Source organism: Cynocephalus volans, chromosome 4 (assembly GCF_027409185.1).
Source record: "Cynocephalus volans isolate mCynVol1 chromosome 4, mCynVol1.pri, whole genome shotgun sequence".
Lineage (NCBI taxonomy): Eukaryota > Metazoa > Chordata > Mammalia > Dermoptera > Cynocephalidae > Cynocephalus > Cynocephalus volans.
In genome coordinates, this window is record NC_084463.1 from 49,158,531 (window position 1) to 49,179,727 (window position 21,197).

Here is a 21,197-nt window from a genome sequence, read left to right on the forward strand (position 1 = left end):
ATAGCCACCCTAAATGCAAATGGATTTTATTTCTCATTCAAAAGACACAATTTCAGATTTTGTTTAGTGTATTACTAAATTTGTTATGGCCTGCTAACCCATTAGATAAACAATTTCTATTTGTACCCATTTTGTGGTAATAAACACTGGGTCTGTTGCTGGCCAGATAAAACTTAGAAACCCATGAGGACAGAATTCCTGATTTTTCCATTACCATCCCTGGCACAGCAGAGGCCGCAGTTTATAAGCTTTTGGAGGCGGGATGGTGAGCACCCATGATGACGATCGGCATGATGGCAGGTGCCCCTCATAGGGAAGCGCACCGTGTCATTGGCCCTGGTGGGAGAAAACAGCACAGAAAAGCTTTGCAGGACCAGGTACCACTCAGCTCCTCATGCAGGTTTATGTCAGGCCAGGATGGGGTTATCAGCCAGACACCAAACAAGGTGACATGATGGGCTCTTTTCAAGCCCAAACCATCATTCACATAACTGACCACAAAGAAGGCAGGTGGCAGCGTCCAGAGTGTGGTTATCTGGGCCAGCCTGAGATCAGAGGGGCAGCCTAATTAGGCTGCAGACTGCTTTCTAGATGCATAGTATGGCATGGGCTTAAATGCTGTTCTCACACATCATGCAGTGTGAAGCATCTCATGGGTAAATCACTAGATGGTATAGCTAAATATTTTTAAGATATAATAATCTGTATTATATATAAATATGTTTTTTTCTCAGACTTATTATTTTTAAAACTACCTTTTTTTTTGCTTTGTCCTTTTTAAAATTGATTTCATAATAATAAAAAAACTGACTTGAAACCAAGTTGGGAATCAATTGCAATGCAATAGCCTATGAATTTGAACCAATGAGGTAGTGGGAGGAGAGCACTTGGTAACACCTGTCCCTGCATGTTCCTCCCAACACAGACCTGCTGCTCCCTGCTCCCTGTGGGGGACATGTGGGGGGCTTCTCCCTGCCCTGTACTCACACAGCCTGAGGCACCCTGCATTACTGTCATGAGTGGCTTTATAAAAGTGAGCATTTGTGGAAAACAAATAACATCTAGGAAAATGCAGAGAGGGTTGGGGTAGGGGCAGGCGGCCTCACCTTGCGGGCCACCAATTCCTCTTGGGCCAGTTTCCTCATCTCTGAAATAAGGGTCATCTCCATTTGTGCTGCACTTTCATGTTTCTATGAGGTACTTCAGTTTCATGTTTATTTCTGATTTGTACACAGAGAAGAGTCTGATTTGAACTAGCAATACCTTGAATCTAAGGAACATGCAGGTCTACCCTTTATATGTCTGCCAATTCTGCCTCTGTACAGATTTGAAAAAAGGAGGTGAGTCACTAAATATGTGTTCATTCCTGGCTTTTTTTTTTTTTTCAATTAAAATTTCTCTTATTTATCAGGAAAAAGTGTCATCATAGTTTCCAAAATTAAGCATTTTATTTTAGATCAAACTAAAATAAATTGTTATTTAAATGTTTCTTCCTCTGTTAACAATTTTTTGGCTGTATTTAGTGCATATAGTGAGATATAAAGGAATAAATATTAAAGGCTGAGTAGTAAGACTACACTGAGGGAATTGAATCACTTGTCAAATTTAGCCAAAATAATCCATTGCTTTACCTAGTTAAAGTTTCCATTTCTTCATGGTAATGAAGAAAATACAATGCCAATTTTCTAAATTCATGAATGCTTGGTTTTAGAATAGAACAGAATAGACAGGCAGGAGCCATGGGTTATGGAGAGGGTGGCATGTCAGTCTGGGGGACGTTTTAGTGTGGTGGAGAGGAAACACTTTGTGGTTACTGTCTGGCTGTCAGTCTCTCTACAGACAGCACAAACACTCAGGTCCTGTGAGGCAGACGCACTGTCGGGATTTGCAGATCTCATAGTTATTCATTGAGGATTCTTGAATTTTTTAAGAACAACTTTGCAGAAACAAGTGCTTTTACTGAGAGTTTAACATTAACAATGTATGCAGCATACTGTTTGTAGAGTACTTAGAATAAGTACGATAAATCTCAGTTCACTGCATGTGTGAGGACAAAGGTAATAAAATAAGTCTTCATTCTGTGTTGGTTCTAAAACTGTGTTACTGGCCAGTTCAGGGGCGAGTGGTCTTCACCACCGCCATGTGATCGCGTGTGGTTCCCAGACTCCCTGCTGTATCCAGGGGATTGCAGGTTTGCCGGGGCAGCCAGACTCATTCAAAACTGCCTGGTTAATGACAGCTCATCATCTTCCTGTTCCCTGTTTTCTGTGGAGGTTCCACTTCAATACAGTCTTAGAAGCAGTGCATCCGTGGCCACCCGTTCTCACAGGCCTCACAGATTCCGTACGAGAATATTAAACGTCCTTCATAGACACTCCTCAAACTGTGGACAGTTTTACAAGGTATTTAGAAGTGAGAAAGGAGGAGAGTGGAGAAATGTTGGGCCAGTTCTAACCTCTAGTAACGGTTTTGGGGGAGAAGTACAGAAATGTTACTATTGTCCACAGCAACATGATTCAGAGGCATTTTTATGAGCAAATTTCGAGACAGTTTCAAATGAATAGAGTGATTTTGACATTTTTATAAGAAATTTTACTTAAAGAAAAATATATCACCACTAAAAACTTTCTTGATCAATTAAATATTCACTTTATTAGAAATATCTCAACATTCAAAATGACTTAAACAATATAATAAAATCAATGTACCCACCGAAGTGTAATAACTGGAACATTACCAGTGAATGGAAAGAAACAAAAGTGCAATTCCTTATGGACGACATGAGCATGTGTTCAGAAAACCCAAAAGAATGTACAGAGTAACTATTAAAATTAACAATGTGAGTTTACTAGGACCACTGGATAGAACACCAGTTGTGCAAAAACTCAATTGCATTTCTATGTACCAGCAACAAAAACTACGGAGAAACTATAAAAACCAAATGGCAGCCGAAGGCGGGTTGTCGCTCGCTTTGCTGGAGGCGGCCTGCACATGGTGGGCTGAGGGGCCAACACTCTACTTTGCATCTGAAAGTCAGCAGCAGCTGCTCACTCTCCCGAGCCGACCTGCGCTTTGTACTGAATTTTTCTTGCTTTTGATAGACTTGATGTCTGTGCTGAACTTCCTTTAGTGTTAGACTTGGTCTCAGTCTCTGGAGCTATGCCTCACTCTCTGTGGGACCTGCATTTCTTATCTGTCCTATTAAACTTGTTCTCACTGTCTACTGTGACTCTGCCCTTGAATTCTTTCCTGTGGCAGAGTCAAGATCCCATTAAGAGGACTGTGTGTGTTGAGGCCAGCTATCAGCCACCCCCCACCAGACCCTATCTCCAGCATCATACGGAGATAGAGCTGAGACCAAAAGAGGCTTTGCTCTTATGCCCCAGAGAAACACTCTCTTTCAAGATTAAGGTGCAGAACTCTGTCTGCTCCAGGATGACTCCAGGCCATAGCTCTTTGAAGATGTTAAGGACATGTTTCCCAGGATATGGCTTGTATATAATGTGCATTTTTACCACAAAGTGACAAGTAAACTAATACCATTAATAAACCCGGTAGGTTTGATGATCTGACTTTACAAAAACTCAGTAACACACAAATGTTTCCCATTGATTCAGGATTCATAGCTTCATTAAGCATTAATATTTACACACAAAAAAAATATTGAAAACCTGCTGTGTGACAGACTTTACTCTGAGCACTATAGATACAACAGTGAACAGTGCAGACAGAAATTCCTGCCTCACAGGGGCTTACAACCTAGTGGTTTTTCTTTGAATATGGAGCTTCCTGTGAGCATAACACTGGATTTTATGTGATTTTCAAATTTGCAAGACTATCAATTACATAAAGGGGAACTTATGCATAGGCAAGCATAGCCTACAGCCAGAATTTGGACATAATCTTTTCAGGTCTTCTATTGCTTTAGAAGACTCTGTGGTAACTAAAAATATTATCCATGGAGATAATGCTTTGGACACTGGGCTATCTGCATCTCATCTTGGGCAGTCTGCGGTAGTGGAGTGAGCACTGAACTTGGAGTCAGAAAATCTGGACATGTCTGGCCTCCCAAGCACTATTCTTGTGACCTTCAGCAAGAGACTTAACTTCTGTGGCCTTCAGTGTCTCTGTTTGTAAAATGAGGGAGAATAACAGCCATTCCACCCATGTGAAAGTGTTCTATAAAGCCCAAAGCAAAAGAAAACAAAATAGAAATGAATTGCAGTTGAGAAAACACTTGAGATGTATGAAATTGCCCATAAATGTGTGGTGTTAATATCCCTAACCTAATATGAATGTGAACTGTGATAAATACAGGCAGCCTTATAATCTGATCTGCTACCTCATCAGTGGGCAAGTCAAATACATCAGAAGCTGGTTGCACTCTGTCCTTTGCTCTCCATCTGGAGGACTTTTTGAGTGTCAGCTTGCCTAGGCCAGAGGACAGTTCCTAGAATCCCCTTTCTAGTGTGTTTCTGGGCAGGTGGGTGGCAAGGGAGATGCATCTGGGAGAACTGGAGGACAGGGAGCAGCGGCTGCCACTCTGCACCATTCACACGTCCTCTCCCAGTTATTCATCCAAACTATGGTGTAGGTGCCTCTGGGAAGGGATTTCGCAGATGTGATGGAAATCTCTGCTCAGCTGACTGTGTCACTCAAAGGGGAGATTATTCTGCTGGGCCTCATTTGACCAGTTGGAAGGTTTTAAAAGCAACCGTATTCCCTCCCTGAGGGAGAGATTGCAGACAGCCCTGGGTCAGCATCTGCTCCCTTCCTCCAGACCTGCTTCCTGACAGCCCCCTTTACACAACAACTGTAGCTCACACGCATAGAATTCTGGTTACTCGTGATCGTCCCTTCCTAGCCACCAACCCTAACAACTTTGGACTTGTTTAACCATCATGCACAACTGGGTAAACTATTTCTTGCAATAAATCCATCTATATATGTTTCTATCTCCTCACACTTGGTCTATTCTGGTTGGAAACAGAGGCACATCCTTACCTGCTCGCTGGCGTTTTGCCTGTAAAGGTAACGTTACTCCCACCATGGCTGTCCTTATGCTTAAAGAAAAGTTGGCCTCAGCCTCTAAGTACATTTGGGAGACACAAGCCTCTGGCACATTATGTGCTGCAGGAATGGGCTGAGGAACCAGGCTGATATTCGATGTAAGGATCAATAAAACATAACAAGGTGGAGCCCACTGACAGCCTGCTCTGGAGTGTTACTCTCCATCCCCTACCACTCAGGACCACTCATGGGCTCATAATTTCCTACATGCAATGCCCCCTTCTTAGGGCTTTCAGTTGAACTAGGTGGTCTACTGGCCTGTGTGTGTGTTTCCTCAGTGCAGTTTGTCCTAAACCATCAAGACAGATGGCCAGCTCAGGTAAGTTTGTGCAACAAACCCAGGGAAAGAAACACTAAATCAACCTACTGGACAAATACGAATGCTCTCATTAGGAGCTTAATAATTCACGTCAGCCTTTGGTTCTTTCCATGACATTAATTCCATATTCGACTACAGAGCAATCGCTCTTCTCAAACTTGTGAGACACCCAACGAGAACTCTCAGTTCCCAGAATGTGAAAATAGTTTTCATACGGCCCAAAGAGATACATCTCAGAACTAGCCTCCCTCCTCCTGTGCCCCCTACACACACAGCCCACAGCTTATGACCTCTGAATATTGGAAGCAAAGCTTGGAACTTTCCCCACGCATGCTCAGACTTACAGTCCCATCTTTTCCCCATTCAGACTAATAACTCACATATAGTGATTTGTGTGGGCCCAAGCACTGCTTTCAATGCTCTAAATATATCAACTGACGTCTAGCATCTGTGAAGTAGAACTACTTTATTATCAGTATTTTACCAATAAAAGAACTGAGACACAGATGATCAGTGTCTTGCCTGAGGTCTGCTAACTAGAAAAGGTAGGAGTGAGGAGTTAGAGATTGAGCCAGTCCTGGAGCCCATCCATTTAATTTTTCAGAAGTGCCACTCCCTACGCAGGGTACTTACTCCACTACCCTTCTCTTCTGTGTACCTCCCCATAAGGTTTTGCTACGTTTTAAAAAATCACTCTACCTTCTTGACCCGCTGGCCCTTCTGCCTCCGTTCCCCCATCTCCCCAGAAGCACACAGCTATCTCAGTGACTCTTTGGGAAGAAGGTGTCAAGTTTACACAGGATAAGAGCAGCCAACTGGGTTTTTCATTATGGGCATCCCCCCACAATCTTACACAAAACTCCAATTTCCTTTTATGCGATCCAAGCCCTTCAGCATCCTCATGCTGCCACTGCACACAAGGCAATGCTTCAGATCGTCTGCAAGGAGCTCTGGTGTGATCTCTCCACCCTCTTGTGCCTGCACTTTCCAGCTGGGTAGCTCTGCCTGAGGCACTGCAGTGTCAGAAGCAAACACACCCTAACAGCTTTTTGTCATTTACCTGTCTTTCCCCAGAGTGCCACTTCACCTTAGAGAGTTAGTAGGGAGGAGATAATCCCCAGGGCGAATGAAAACAATGCTTCCTTACAACTTGTGGGATGTCACTTCTGGCTAAGCTGCCAGGTTCGTACTCTCAGGGAACATCACAAAGCAAGCTGGGGTTTGGATACCAAGGCAGCTTCTTCCTCTTTGAATAAAGTAACATCAAATGCACTGTTCTGATGAGCAGGATATTAATCAAATACACTATTTCCAAGTAAATAAAGGGTTCTGGAGAATTAGGTAGAAAAAATAATACTGAGTTTCAGATACATGTAAAACTCTCCAGCTAAAATTAAAATAGCAAGTAAATAAATCTAGTGGAACAGGCCAGCATTATAGAAAATCACTTGATGTCACTCAGTGATTCAATAAATATATTTTTTCAACCTGAGGCAATGCTGTTCCAGTCACTGTGCTAGGACCGTATTTGATGAGCAAGACTGAAAAGCTTCTGTTCTCACAAGAACTCACATTTTGGCAGAATGCTAGGAAGCACACCTTGACACTATTGCCAAGAGAGGTGACATCCAAGTGATAGGTGGCTTAGCCTTCTTTGCCTGCCTTAGTGTCCCTTCTTTTGTTAATAACACCTGGATATTTCCTTTGGAGAGCTGTGTCTACAACAATGCCAGTCGTCCTGGCTCAGGAGACAGGCCTGTGTCCTGGGCCTACTGAGAGCATCACGTGTCCCTGGGGATGGCAATCATGCAACAAGATCCACTCACGCACTTGAGACTCTCATCCTTGGATTCTCCAAACTGTTGGAAGTAAGCCACGAGCTGCTGGGGACAGACTGAAAGCAGCAGAGACAGTGAGACAAAACCCTAACTGCACCGCACGAGCCCCTGAATCCAGTTCTACCGAGGCTAGATATACTGTGAGACTTGGGAGACACATAAATCTCTCTCACGTTTTTTCCTTTAGATCAGTTTGAGTTGGGATTCTATCTCTTCCAACAGATCTTGACTAAGAACAGTTAAGAATCCTTCATTTTCAGCTGGACATTGAAAAGTTACTTACTCATCTGCTGTGTTTACAAGGCTTTCACTCACAGTAAGACAGGTCTAGCTTGGCCTCCCGGTTCATCACTTACCAGATTTAGAATTCTGATTCCTCTTCTCTCTCACCTCTAAACTGACAGTAACAGCAGAGCCTTCTTTGTAGGTTTGCAAAATGCAGTGAGACCCTGGATGGAGAATGCTTTGCACAGTGCCTGGCACATGGTAAGTGCCCAATAAATGGCAGTCATTTTGATTCTGATGATAATGGTTATTATCATAATCATGATCATAACACTCCAAACCCTCTCCTGGCTCTATGCCCTCCCCTCTTGCAACTGCCCTGTTTCCCTGCTTCCTTTCACTACAAAACTCTTTTTAAAGGATATGTATTCTCTTTATTTTGCACTTTTTACTTTCTGCCCCCGATTTCCACCACTCTAATCAGGCTTTTATTTCCCCAGTATGCTATTGAAATTGCTGTTGTCAAGATCACCTATAAACTCCATCTTGCCAAAAACAGTAATTAAATTTCCTCTCATTTTTCTCAGCCCTTTGGTTGTGTTTACCACAGTGGACACATTCTTCATCTTGAAGCATTGTCCTCACTTGGCTTCTGGGAAACCACACACCAGGCTTTTCTTCAACCTGACTCTCCACCCTCTGTCTGTCTTTGCTGTCTCCTCCTCCTCTTCTGATGAGCTCTCTATGCTCACTCCCTGGGTCACTTCATTGTGTTCTTACCTAGGTAAACCACTTATCCATCAATGGCTTTGCAATATATCCCTGTAGTCCCAAACCCTCCCCTGAGGTCCAGATCCCTCAGTCTAACCATCCATGTAACTTCACTTGGATGTCTAACAGGGCCCTTAAGCATAATAGAAACAAAACTCACTTGTCAATTTCACCATCCCTCTCTTCTCCTAGAACCTGCTCCTCCTCATGGGGTCTCCATCTTGGAAGATAGCATGATTATTTCTACTTTCTCAGATGAAAACCTAGACATCATCTTCAATTCCTGTCTTTTCTTGGTCACCACATTCAACTTATCAGCAGGTACTGTAGACTCTGACTTCAGATTTATTCTGAATCTAATTCCATTTCATTTCCTCCACCCTTTCCAACTGAGTTCACACACAAGACTATGCAGCAGCATTTCACTGGTCCCCAGACCTTACATTTGCCCCCTCAGATACTGACAGATCATCTCACACTTCTGCCACCTCAAATCTCCAGTGGCTTAATACCTGTAATACCTATTACACCAATGATAAAATTCAAGCACCTATGATATGACTATCATAAAATCCAAAATTCTTTAAAATGTCCCATGACATTTATGTTTTATGTAGCACTTGCATCCTCCTCTGACTATCACTTGCAAACTTCTTCCACCTGTCTGTCACTTTCTCACCATCTCCAGCCACACTCAGTGTGCTTCAGGGATCTCACACATGCCACACTGGGTCCTGCTTCAAGGCTTTTGTTGTTGCTGTTCCTTCTGCCTGGAACACTATTCTCCCAAGGATTCCCATGGCGGGCTTCTCAGCTTTTAGTTCATTGCTCAAAAGTTACCTCCCTAGAGAGGCCTTGCCTGACCATGGCCCCTAAAGATGTCTCTTTCCCACCCCTTTCACGCTCTCTCCTGCTCTTCTGTATTCTGCCTTATTTTCTTCAGATTGCTTATTTATTTATTTTCACCTACTTGTTGTCTGACTTCCCTGGTTGGGTTCACTGTCACATAGCACAGAAGAAAGTCTTAGAGGGATTTAAAGCCAACAGGCAAAGACAATTCCAATCTAACAGTCAAAAGCAGAGGAACTTCTGAGTCTTCTCTCCACTTATACTACCTTGAGAGTCCAACTACCTCCTTTCAGCTTAGTCTAAAAACCTGGAGTTGAGAAACATACTTCTAAGTGGTGAGACTTACCCAACAGGGCAGCTACCTCTATTATACAGTGCTGCCTCTATTATAAAGAAGTAATGATTTTTAAATACTTGGCATTCAAACTATTCAATAAGCCCAATTATCATGGATAAGGGTGAAAACCCCTGAAAGGCAAAGGTAGACAGAGAATGAGATGTAAATAATTTGTATTCTATATGTGGCATTTACTAAAAAGCCATTAGAGTCATTCCTGAAAATCTGATATAAAATTGATTGCAATTTCACAAACTACCTTGTGGCCCTACTAGGGAAATGAGTGAGTAAGACAGGCATAGCGAGCATGCATACAGAATGATTAGCTGTATAAACAACTAAATCAATAGCTTTATAAAACTGGATATCAATATGGTAATTGGAAATCAATAGGGTAAGCCAGAGCAATGCTAAATCTCTCCCAACATTCAGTAAATCTTGAATAGCAGACAGAACACCTCTTTCTATGAAAATGTAAATAAACCAGTACATCAAAGAACAAAACTACTATGAAATTAATCAGTTATTTCAGGGATCTCCAAAATATTAAACATCTGGGGAAATGGTCTATTGTTATAGTTGGGGCAATATTCTTTTACACTCAGTTTAACTGAACTTTATCTTACATCTACATGTTATTACCTGATTAATTCAACCTGATTCTAATCACAGCTTTGCCAAGCCCTCAAGCAGGTGCAATATTGAGATGATTTTATATTAATTTTTAGTAGTAATATATGGTTTGTAAGTGCAAAATTTCATTCATGGACACTGTTTTCTTTATAAAACAGACAACTCCTTGAGGGAAAGACTTACTCTAGCATTCTATGTCATTAATTTTACATGACCAGGGTTCTGTTCCTTGTATGGAAGTAGCCAGGATCATGCATGAAGTACGTGGCTCCAGAGCCTAAGGGAATACTCCTTATACAAAACCTGTCACCAAGAGGTCCCATGCAGATCATAGGTTGGCATGGAGTTTGATTCAGAATTGTACAAGGCCAAAGGCTAGCTAGATTTGAGGCAAACACACCTAACTGTGTGGACTGGCTATTCCCTAACTGCTTTCTAATTCTATTTTCCACCCTCTTGTCCACTTCTGTGCCCTGGGAGAGTGGCCTCTACCCACACCACCACCCAGTTTACCCTGCCCTCAGGTTCTCTGTGGTTTTCACCAATAGAATTTCCAAGGAGGAGATGGGAGGCAGAGGACTGAGAGTTTGAAGACCTATCACTCAGCTGCTTTGGGACAGGCCCCTCCCACCACAAAGTTCCACCCCACACTTGTACCTAACCCCTGCTCTTCTTTTTGCTTTTTTATCCAGGGATAGTAATGATTCCCACAGTGGCAGGTCACCATCTTATGCTTACTCCCTGAGCTCTGCCAACACCTCTGTAATAGTCCCTTCATTACACATTCTTCCACTGAATTCATTGGGTTTTCTACAGGGCTCGCTCAAGTCGTTAGTACCCGTATGTGCACAATGAGGGGTACTTTCACCAAGAAAAAATGTGTGAACTCCTATGAGGCAGAAGACAATGTGGTGACTGTAATATACAAATTAATTAAACACCCATAACTTCTCTAACAATGCAGAGTCAGCCTTGATATCCACAGGTTCTGCATCTGCAGATTCAACCAACTACAGATCAAAAACATTCATGTATAAAAACAATAATAACAATACAAGAATACAAATATGCAAATAAAAACAATGCACTATAACAACTATTTACATAGGATTTACATTGTATTAGGTATTGTAAGTAACCTAAAGATGATTTAAAGTATACAGAAGAATGTGTGTAGATTATATGCAAATACAATGGCATATTTTATCAGGGACTTGATTATCCACTGATTTTGATAACTGCTAAAAGTCTTGGAACCAATCCCCCACAAGTACTGAGGAATGACTGTATATCTATTTTTTTTTACAGCACATTGTAACATACCTTATTGTTACAGAATCATTATCTGCCCTCCTCACAAGACTAGGAATACTTTGAGTGCTGGAAATAGGTTTGTTTTAATACACCCAAAACCTGGCCAGTACCTAACTCAGAGTTCGTTTACATTTGTGAAACATCTCAAAGAATTTTAAACTGATTAGTAAAGCCAGGTAAGTAATTCACCATAATATAATGTGATAAGTGTTTAAAAGCAGCATGACTGAAATTACCAGAACATAGAGGAGGAGGAAGGGCTTGATTCTGATGGCATCTGGAAGAATGAAGACTTGAGGGAAGGGATTATAGTGAAGAGGTGACATGCAATTAGAAGGATTAGTAGATGTACCTCAGAAAGAAATGGAGCAAGGAGATGAGCCAGCCTAAGTGTCCAACAACAAGTGAATGAAAAAGAAAACATGGTATATGTACACAATGATAATACTATTGAACTATGAAAAATAATAAAATCCAACCATTTATGGTAGTAAAATCCCCCCAAATTATAAGCAAACCAAATTCAACAGCACATTAAAAGGGTTATATACTACAGTCAGGTGGGATTTAATGCTGGAATGCAAGGATCATTCAACATGTTAAAATTACTTAATGGGATACACCACATTAACAGAATGAAAGATATTGACCACACGATTACCTTGATAATCCAATAAAAAAGCATTTAAAAATTCAGGATCTATTCATGTAAGAAAAAATTTCAGCCAAATCTGTATAGAAAAACTTACTTTATTACAATAGAGGGTATATATAAGAGCTGTAGAGCTAACATCAAAATCAGTGGAGAGAAAATAAATTTTGGCCTGTAAGATCAGTATGAGGCAAGTATACCCATTCTTACCACATCCATTTGACATAGCCCTGAAAGTCCTAGCCAGAGCAATTATATAAGAAATAAATAATAAAAAGAATCCAAAGCAAAAAGGAAGTAATACTGTCCCTCTTTGTTGACAAGATGATTATAAATGCAGAAAATACTAGTGTCTCCACAAAAACACTGTTATATTAATAAATTTTCTAATGTTACAGGATACAAAAATTAGTGGTTTTCTAAACAGAAATATATATTCAGAAAATATGCTTCTACAAATGAAGAAAACAATCTCATATTTTTAAAAAGTATGAAATATTTATGCATAAACATAAAGTAAGTAGTAAAAGTCTGCACAGAAGATTATAAAATGTTGATGATAGAAATTTAAAAAGAAATGGTTAGGTACAAGTACATACAGTGTTCATGCATAAGGGAACTAATAGTGTTAAAATATTCAGATTATCTTTCGATATCTACAAATTCAAAGAAATGAATATTATTCATTTCCAATGTTGAACAAATAACACTAAAATGTATATTTAACCACAAAAGTTCCTGAATAGCCAAAGGGATGCTATACAAAGAAGGAAATGCTGGAGGCATCAAACTTCCTGACTTCAAAATATATTGCCAAGTTGTAGTATTCCATGCCATATAGTATAGACATACAAAAAGGCATATACCCCAACAAAACAGAGAGCCCATTAATAAATCCGTACATATATTTTAATAATATATAATTATTGTACACATTTATAATTTATGCATATTGACGTATCACAATAAAACCTGACAGCAGTATATCAATGATAGATTTAAATATTTCCCTTTTAAGAATGAAACACCCAGAGAAAAAAATTATTACAGAATCTGCTCACTTGAATAACACTCTATAAGAAACAGTTCTAACTTATTATCCAGAAGTTTCCAACCAACCACAAAATCCACTTTCTTCCTAAGAGCATAAAAAACATTTTACAGGACAGATTATATATCAGCTTACAAAATAACTCTCAAAAAATTTGAGAAGTTCAAAATAATCCCAGGTATCTTTTCCAAAAATAACTGAATGAAACTACAAATGTATAACTTTAAGAAAATAGGAAAATTTACAACTACAGAAAAACTAAACAAGACATTCTTGAACAACCATTGGGCCAAAGAGAAAATACAAAGGTAATTTGAAAAATATCTCAAATCAAGGAAAATAAAAACACGAGATGTTAAAACCTTTAAGATGCAGTCAAAGCAGTATTATGAGGGAAGTTTATGAACAACCACATTATATATTTTAAAAAGTCTCAAATAAGCAATGTCACTTTACACTTCAAGGAAGCAGAAGAAGAACAAACAGAGCAACAAATTAGTGGATGACAGAAAAAAATTAGATTAGGACAGAAATTAATAATGAGTAGAAAAACAAGAAAAAATGTTTTGCACCCCCAAAAACAAAACACACAAACAGAAAAAAACATAATCAAAAAACCATTCAGTTTATAAGACAAAAAAAGAGAGAAAAAATTTTTAAAAAGAGAGACATAAACAGAGACTTCAAAATGCTCCAAAAATAATAGTGGACAATTTTAAACAAGTATGTGAGAACAAATTTGATAACTTACAAGAAATACTTTTTTTACTGACATAAAATGTACCAGAACTTGATTGAGGTAAAAACAAAAACAAACAAACAAACAAAAGAACAAAGACTGAATGTACCAACAACAAATAAAGTGATTGAATTAGTTCTACAAAGCTTAACATCAAAAAATGCTCAGGACTGGATAAATTTGTGGCCAATTCTACCAACACTGAAGAAATATTGGTAACTATCATTATCTTTTCTTACTTTTCATTCACATATAATAACTGTACACATTTCTAGGGCACACTGTGATATTTGGATACCTGTATATGAAACGGAATGAAAAGTGTATCCATCACATTATGTATGATTATTGTATGTGTGATGAGAGCATTCAAAACTCTATATTTTGGCTACTGAAAACAAGACAATACCTCTGTGGTAACTGCAGTCACTCTGCCAATTCTTCTTCAATACTTCCAAAAAAACAAAAAAGAAGAAAAAATGTGGAGAATACTTCAAAACTCATTTTAGGAGGTTAGTATCAGCATGATATTAAAACCAAAAAAAAAAAAAAACCACACACTTGAATAATACTACAAAAAAATGTTCCTGACATACAACATTGATACATAAATTCCCCCCAAATATGAGCAAACCTAATCCAACAGCAAATTAAAAGCGTTATATAACACAACCAGGTGCAATTTACTTTTGGAATGCAAACATCATTCAACATGCTAAAATTGCTTAATGTGATACACTGCACTAACAGAATGAAAGATATAGAACACATAATTACTTCAATAATACAATAAAAAAGCATTCAAATATTCAGCCTCTATTCATGACACAAAAATCTTCATCCAAATCTCTACAGAAAATCTTACATTATTACAATAAAGGGTATATATAAAAGTTGTAGAGCTAAGATCAAAATCATTTGGGTGAAACTAAAATTTTTGCTGGTAAGATCCAGTACAAGGCAAGAATACCATTCTTACCACATTGATTCAACATAACCCTGAAAGTCCTAGCCAGAGCAATTACATGAAATAAACAAAGAGAATCCAAAGCAAAAAGGAAGAAGTAATACTGTCCTTGTTTGTTGATGAGATGATTATAAATCTAAAACACACTAGTGACTCCACAAAATCACTGCTTTAAATAACAAATTCACTAATGTTGCAGGATACAAAAACAAATGGTATTTCTAAACATATACATATGTTCAGAAAATATGCTTTTTAAAAATGAAGAAATCAATCTCATATTTTTTAAAAGTATGAAATACTTATGAATAAATTTAAACTAACTAAAGACTGGTACACAGAAGATTATAAAATATTGATGATAGAAAATGAAAAAGAAGTAGATACATAGAAACACATACAGTGTTCATGAATGAGGGAACTAATAGTGTTAAAATATTTAAGTTGTCTCTAGGTATCTACAAATTCATAGAAATCACTATCATTCTTTTCCAATATAGAAAAAACAACCCTAAAATGTATGTCAAGCCAGAAAAGACTCTCAATAGCCAAAGGGATATTAAACAAAGAAGGAAAGGCTAGAAGCATCAAACTTCCTGACTTCAAAATATATTACAAACCTATAGTAATCAAAACAATATGGTACTGACATACAAAGAGGCACATAAACCAACCGACCAGAGAGCCCATAAATAAATCCACACATATATTTTTCCATAGTATATAATAATTATACACATTTATAATTTATGAATATTGACATATCACCAAAAAAAATATGACAGCAGTAGATTAACAGTAGGAGACTTAAATAGTTCACTTTTAATAATGAAAGAAACACCCACAGAGAAAATTATGAAAGAATCTGCTCACTTGAATAACACTCTAGACCAAAGTATCCTAACAAAAATATCCACAAATTTCCACCCAACAGCAAAATCCCCCTTCTTACTAAGAGCATAGGAAACAATTTACAGAATAGTATATATATCAGCTTACAAAATAAGTCTCAAAAAACTTGAGATGTTCAAAATAATCCCAAGTACCTTTCCCGAATAAAATTGAATGAAACTACAAATCTATAACTTTAAGAAAAGAGGTAAATTTACTAGTACAGAAAAACTAAACAAGACACACTTGAATGACCATTGGGCCAAAAAGAAAATTAAAAAGTAATTTAAAAAATATTTCAGATCAACGAAAATAAAAACACAAGATATTAAAGCCTTTATGATGCAAACAAAGCAGTATTATGAGGAAAGTTTATGAACAACCATATTATATATTTAAAAGGATCTCAAATAAGCAGTGTCACTGTACACTTCCAGGAAGCAGAAGAAGAAAAAACAGAGCACAAAAATAGCAGAAGATAGAAAATAATAGGATTAAAACAGAAATTAATAAAGAGTAGAAAACAACAAAAATGTCTCCCTCCCCAAAATTAAACAATCAGTAAAGACAAAATCAGCAAACCGTTTAAGATCTTATGCAAAAAAGAGAGAAAATAAAATGAGAAACTGAAAAGAGACATAACAATATGACTTCAAAATGATCAAATAATCATAGTAGACAATTTTAAACAAGTATGTGACAACAAATTTGGTAACTTAGAAAAAATACTTCTTTTACTGACATACAAGCTGCCAGCACTGAATCGAGAAAAGAGAGAAAAAAAAAAAAAAAAGCCTGAATGGACCAACCACAAATAAAGGGACTTAATTAGTGCTACAAATCTTCCCATGAAAAACAGCTCAGGATCAGATAACTTCGTGGGTCAATTCTACCAACACCCAAAGAAGATAACTATCATTATCTTTTCCTACATTTCCTTCACATGCAATAATTGTACACATTTCTAGGGCACAGTGTGACATATGGATACCAGTACACAAAATGAAATGATCAAATCAGGATGATTAGTGTATCAGTCACCTTATGTACCAGTTTTATATGTATGATGGAAACAGTCAAAATTCTTTCTTCTGGCTACTTAAAATAGTTTTGTGATAGCTACAGTCACCCAATATCAATTCTTCAATACTTGCAAAAAAACAAAATAGAAGAAAACATACACAGAACACTTCTAAACTCATACTAGGAGGCTAGTATCAGCCTGATATTAAAACTAAAAAAAGAAACTTGAAGAAAACTAGAAAATGTCCCTGACATACAGCATTGATGTATAAATTCCCCCCAAATATGAGCAAACCAAATTCAACAGCACATTAGGGAATATATACCACAATCAGGATGGATTTACTGCTGGAATTCAAGGATCATCCAACATTCAAAAATTGCTTACTGTGATACACCACGTTTAAAAAATGAAAAATATAGACTACACGATTACCTCAAAATGCTATAAAAAGGCATTTAAAAATCCAGCATCTATCATGATACAAAAAGTTTCAACCAAATCTGTATAGAAAACTTACATTATTACAATAAAGGGTATATAATAAAGCCACAGAGCTAACATCAAAATCCATGGGGAGAAACTAATATATTGGCCTGTAAGATCCAGTACAAGGCAAGTATGCCCATTCTTACCTCATCCATTCAACATAGCCCTGAAAGTCCCAGCCAGAGCAATTATATAAGAAATACATAATAAAAAGAATCTAAAGCAAAAAGGAAGAAGTAATATTGTCCCTATTTGTTGATGAGATGTTTATAAATGTAGAAAACACTAGTTATATCTAACAAATTTACTATTGTTGCAGGATACAAAACTAGAGTTGTTTCTAAACACAAATTTAAATTTAAAATGTTTTTTAAAATGAAGAAAACATTCTCATATATTTAAAAACTATGAAATACATATGAATAAACTTAAACTAAGTATTAATATATTGGTCTACAGAAGATTATAAAATATTGATGATAGAAACTTAAAACGAAATGGGTAGGTAGAAACACATAGAGTGTTCATGGATGAGGGAACTAATACCATTAAAATATCCAAATTATCTCCACCTATCTACAAATTTAAAGAAATCACTATCATTCTTTTCCAATACACAACAAACAACCACAAAACCTATATGGATCCAGAAAAGACCCAGAATAGTCAAAGGGATATTTTGTAAAGATAGAAAGGCTGGAGGCATCAATCTTCCTGACTTCAAAATATATCACAAAGCTATAGTAAAGAAAACAACATGGTAGTGACACACAAAGTGGAATATACACCAACAGAACAGAGAACCCATAAATAAATCCACACATATATTTTTCCATAATGTATAATTGTACACATTTATAATTTATGAGTACTGACGTATCACAAAAAAACCCTGACAGCAGTATATTAACAGTAGGAAACTTAAATAGTTCACTTTAAATATTGAAAGAAACACCCACAGAGAAAATGATTAAAGAACCTGCTCACTTGAATAACGCTCTAGACCAAAGTGTCCTAGCAAAAATATCCACAAATTTCCACCCAACAGCAAAATCTAACTTCTTTCTAAGAACATAGGAAACATTTTACAGAATAGTATGTGTATCAGCTTATAAAATGTCTAAAAAATTTGAGAAGTTCAAAATAATCCCAAGTATCTTTTCCAAACAATGATACTTGTAATGATCATTTGTAATGATACTACAAATATATAACTTTAAGTAAATAAGAAAATTTACTAGTACAGAACAACTAATCAAGACACACTTGAATGACCATTGGGCCAAAGGGAAAATTAAAAAGTAATTAGAAAAATATCTCAAATCAAGGAAAATAAAAACACAAGATACTAAAACCTTTGTGCTGCAAACAAAGCAGTATTATGAGGGAATCTTATGAACCATCACCCTCTATATTTAAAAGGATCTCAAATAAGCAATGTCACTTTACACTTCAAGGAAGCAGAAGAAGAGCAAACTGTGCACACAATTAAAAGAAGACAGAAAATAAGATTAGGACAGAATTTAATAAAGGGTAGAAAAACAAGAAAAAATGTTTTCCTCCCAAATAAACAAAACAAAACATCAGAAAAGACAAAATCAACAAACCCTTTAGTCTATTATGCAAAGAAAGAGAAATAAAAATATCAGAAACTGAAAAGAGACATAACAATATGACTTCAAAATGATCAAAAAATCATAGTGGACAATTTTAAACAAGTATGTGACAACAAATTTGATAACAAAGAAAAAATAAATCCTTTTTTACTGACATACACAACCTACCAGAACTGAATCGAGATAGGAAAAAAAAAAAAAAAAAAAAAAGCCTGACTGTACCGACAACAAAAGAAGGGATGGAATTAGTACTGCAAATCTTCCTATGAAAAAACGCTCAGGACCAGATAACTTTGTGGGTCAATTCTACCTACACCCAAAGAAATATTAATAACTATCATTATCCTTTAATCCTTTTCATTCACATATAATGTGTACACATTTCTAGGGGACAGTGTGACATTTGGATACCTGTATAGAAACTGGAATGATCAAGTCAGGATGACTAGTGTATCCATCACCTTAGGTACCAGTTTAATATGTGTGATGGGAACATTCAAAATTCTTTCTTCTGGCTTTTCACGACTATAAGACCCTTTTGTGTTAACTACAGTCACCCAATACCAAGTCTTCTTCAATACTTCCAAAGAAACAAAACAGAAGAAAAAATACAGAGAATACTTCTAAACTCATTTTAGGAGGCTAGTATCAGCCTGATATTAAAACCAAAAAAAGAGCCTTGAAGAAAACTATAGAAATATGTCCCTGACACACAGCATTGAAACCGTAGGATTCCAGGCAACATGAATTAACTTGGAGGACGTTATGTTGAGGAAATGTGCCATGCACAGAAAGGCAAGTACTGCATGACATCACTCATATGTGAAATGTAGAAAAAGTTGTTCTCATAGAAGTAGAGAGGAAAATAGTGGTCACCAGAGGCTGGGGAGGGTACTGGGGAGGGGGCGGGGGAGAGATTGGTCAATGAGCACAAAGTTACAGTCCGGCAGGAAAACTAAGTTCCGGTGCTCCAGGGTGACGATAGCTAACAATATCGTACTGTACATTTCAAGGTAGCCAGCACGGAGGATCTTGAATGCCACCATCAGAAAGAAATGATAAATGTTTGGATGATGGCTATGCTAACTACCCTGACTGGATCATTAAACACTGTATGCATGTACTGAAACAACACATAAAATTTAAATTTGCTTAAAAAATAAGAAAAGGGGCAAAAGGAGAGCATTCAGGCAGAGGGAGCAGACTGAACAAGAAGCATCAGAGGTGTAGAGGATCATGACGTGTTGGGGACGAGGGGCCTCCTGACATGCCCTGAAGCATGGGGGTGCCTAGGAAGAGTGGGGGCAATGAGGCAGGACAGCTAAGTCACGTTCAGAACGTTGTCCATCCTGAATCAGTTAGCGGATCTCTTCTTGCCTCAATTTCTACCTCATGGTACAGTTCCGAGGAACTTCACATTTCAGAAAGCAGCTAGTCCCCCTCCCACCACGGTGAAGTGTAGAAGGGGCGCTCCATCCGAGAGGTCACTGGCAGTTCCAGTGGTTAGGAAGACTCTGTCTCTTTGGCTTATGACATTTATATTGCTTCTCAGTCCTTATCCCCTTCTTGGGACTGGAAGCTTCGAGAGGGATGGAGTTGGGCATTTCCCCTGCCCCAGGAGGTTTGACCCCGGTAAAATCTCGTTGGTTATTAGGCTCTTAAGAAATCGTTTCCTTTGAAGGCAGCACCTGTTAAGGAGGACAGAATTCAATGGGCGTATTTTAAATGCCTACTTTCCCCTCCTGCTGGAAGCTGAAAGCAATCATTTTGTGATCTTCTACGTGAGAGCCTGGTCGTGTTTCTGGAGGTAAAACTCCTTAATTTGTGGAAACTTCCAAGACTGGGCACCCCAGAGGTTTTGACTCAAACTTTATGAATTCGCCAATTCCAGTTTCGGATTCTGCCACCTGGAGCGCTTCTCACAGAGGTTTGCTTGTGGTTTTCTGATCAAGTAAGTGATGGTTCTTTGAAAGAGCTTCTTTCTCCAGCTTCTGTCTGTCTCTGTCTCTCCCTATTTCTATCTCTCTCTGACTCTGTCTCGCTATCTCTCCGTGTCTCTGTCCCCATCTACCTCTCCCTGTCTCTGTATTTCCTGCTGTTTCTCTATCTCTTTCTGTCTCTGTCTCTCACTCTCTTGCTCTTTCTCTCCCTGTCTGTCCCTCTGTCCCTCACTTTCTTCCTGTCTACCAATATCGATCCCTCTCTCTCACTGTCTCAATCTTTCTGTCCCTCTTTCTGTCCCTCCTTGTCTGTCCCTGTCTCACCCTGTCTCTGTCCCTCTGTCTCAGTTTCTCCCCATCTCTCTCTGTCTCCCTATCTCTGTATCTCTATCTCTGTCTCTGTGACTCTGTGTCTCAGTCTCTCCCTGTCTCTGTCTCACCCCATCTCTCTGTCTCTGTCTCCCACTGTCCC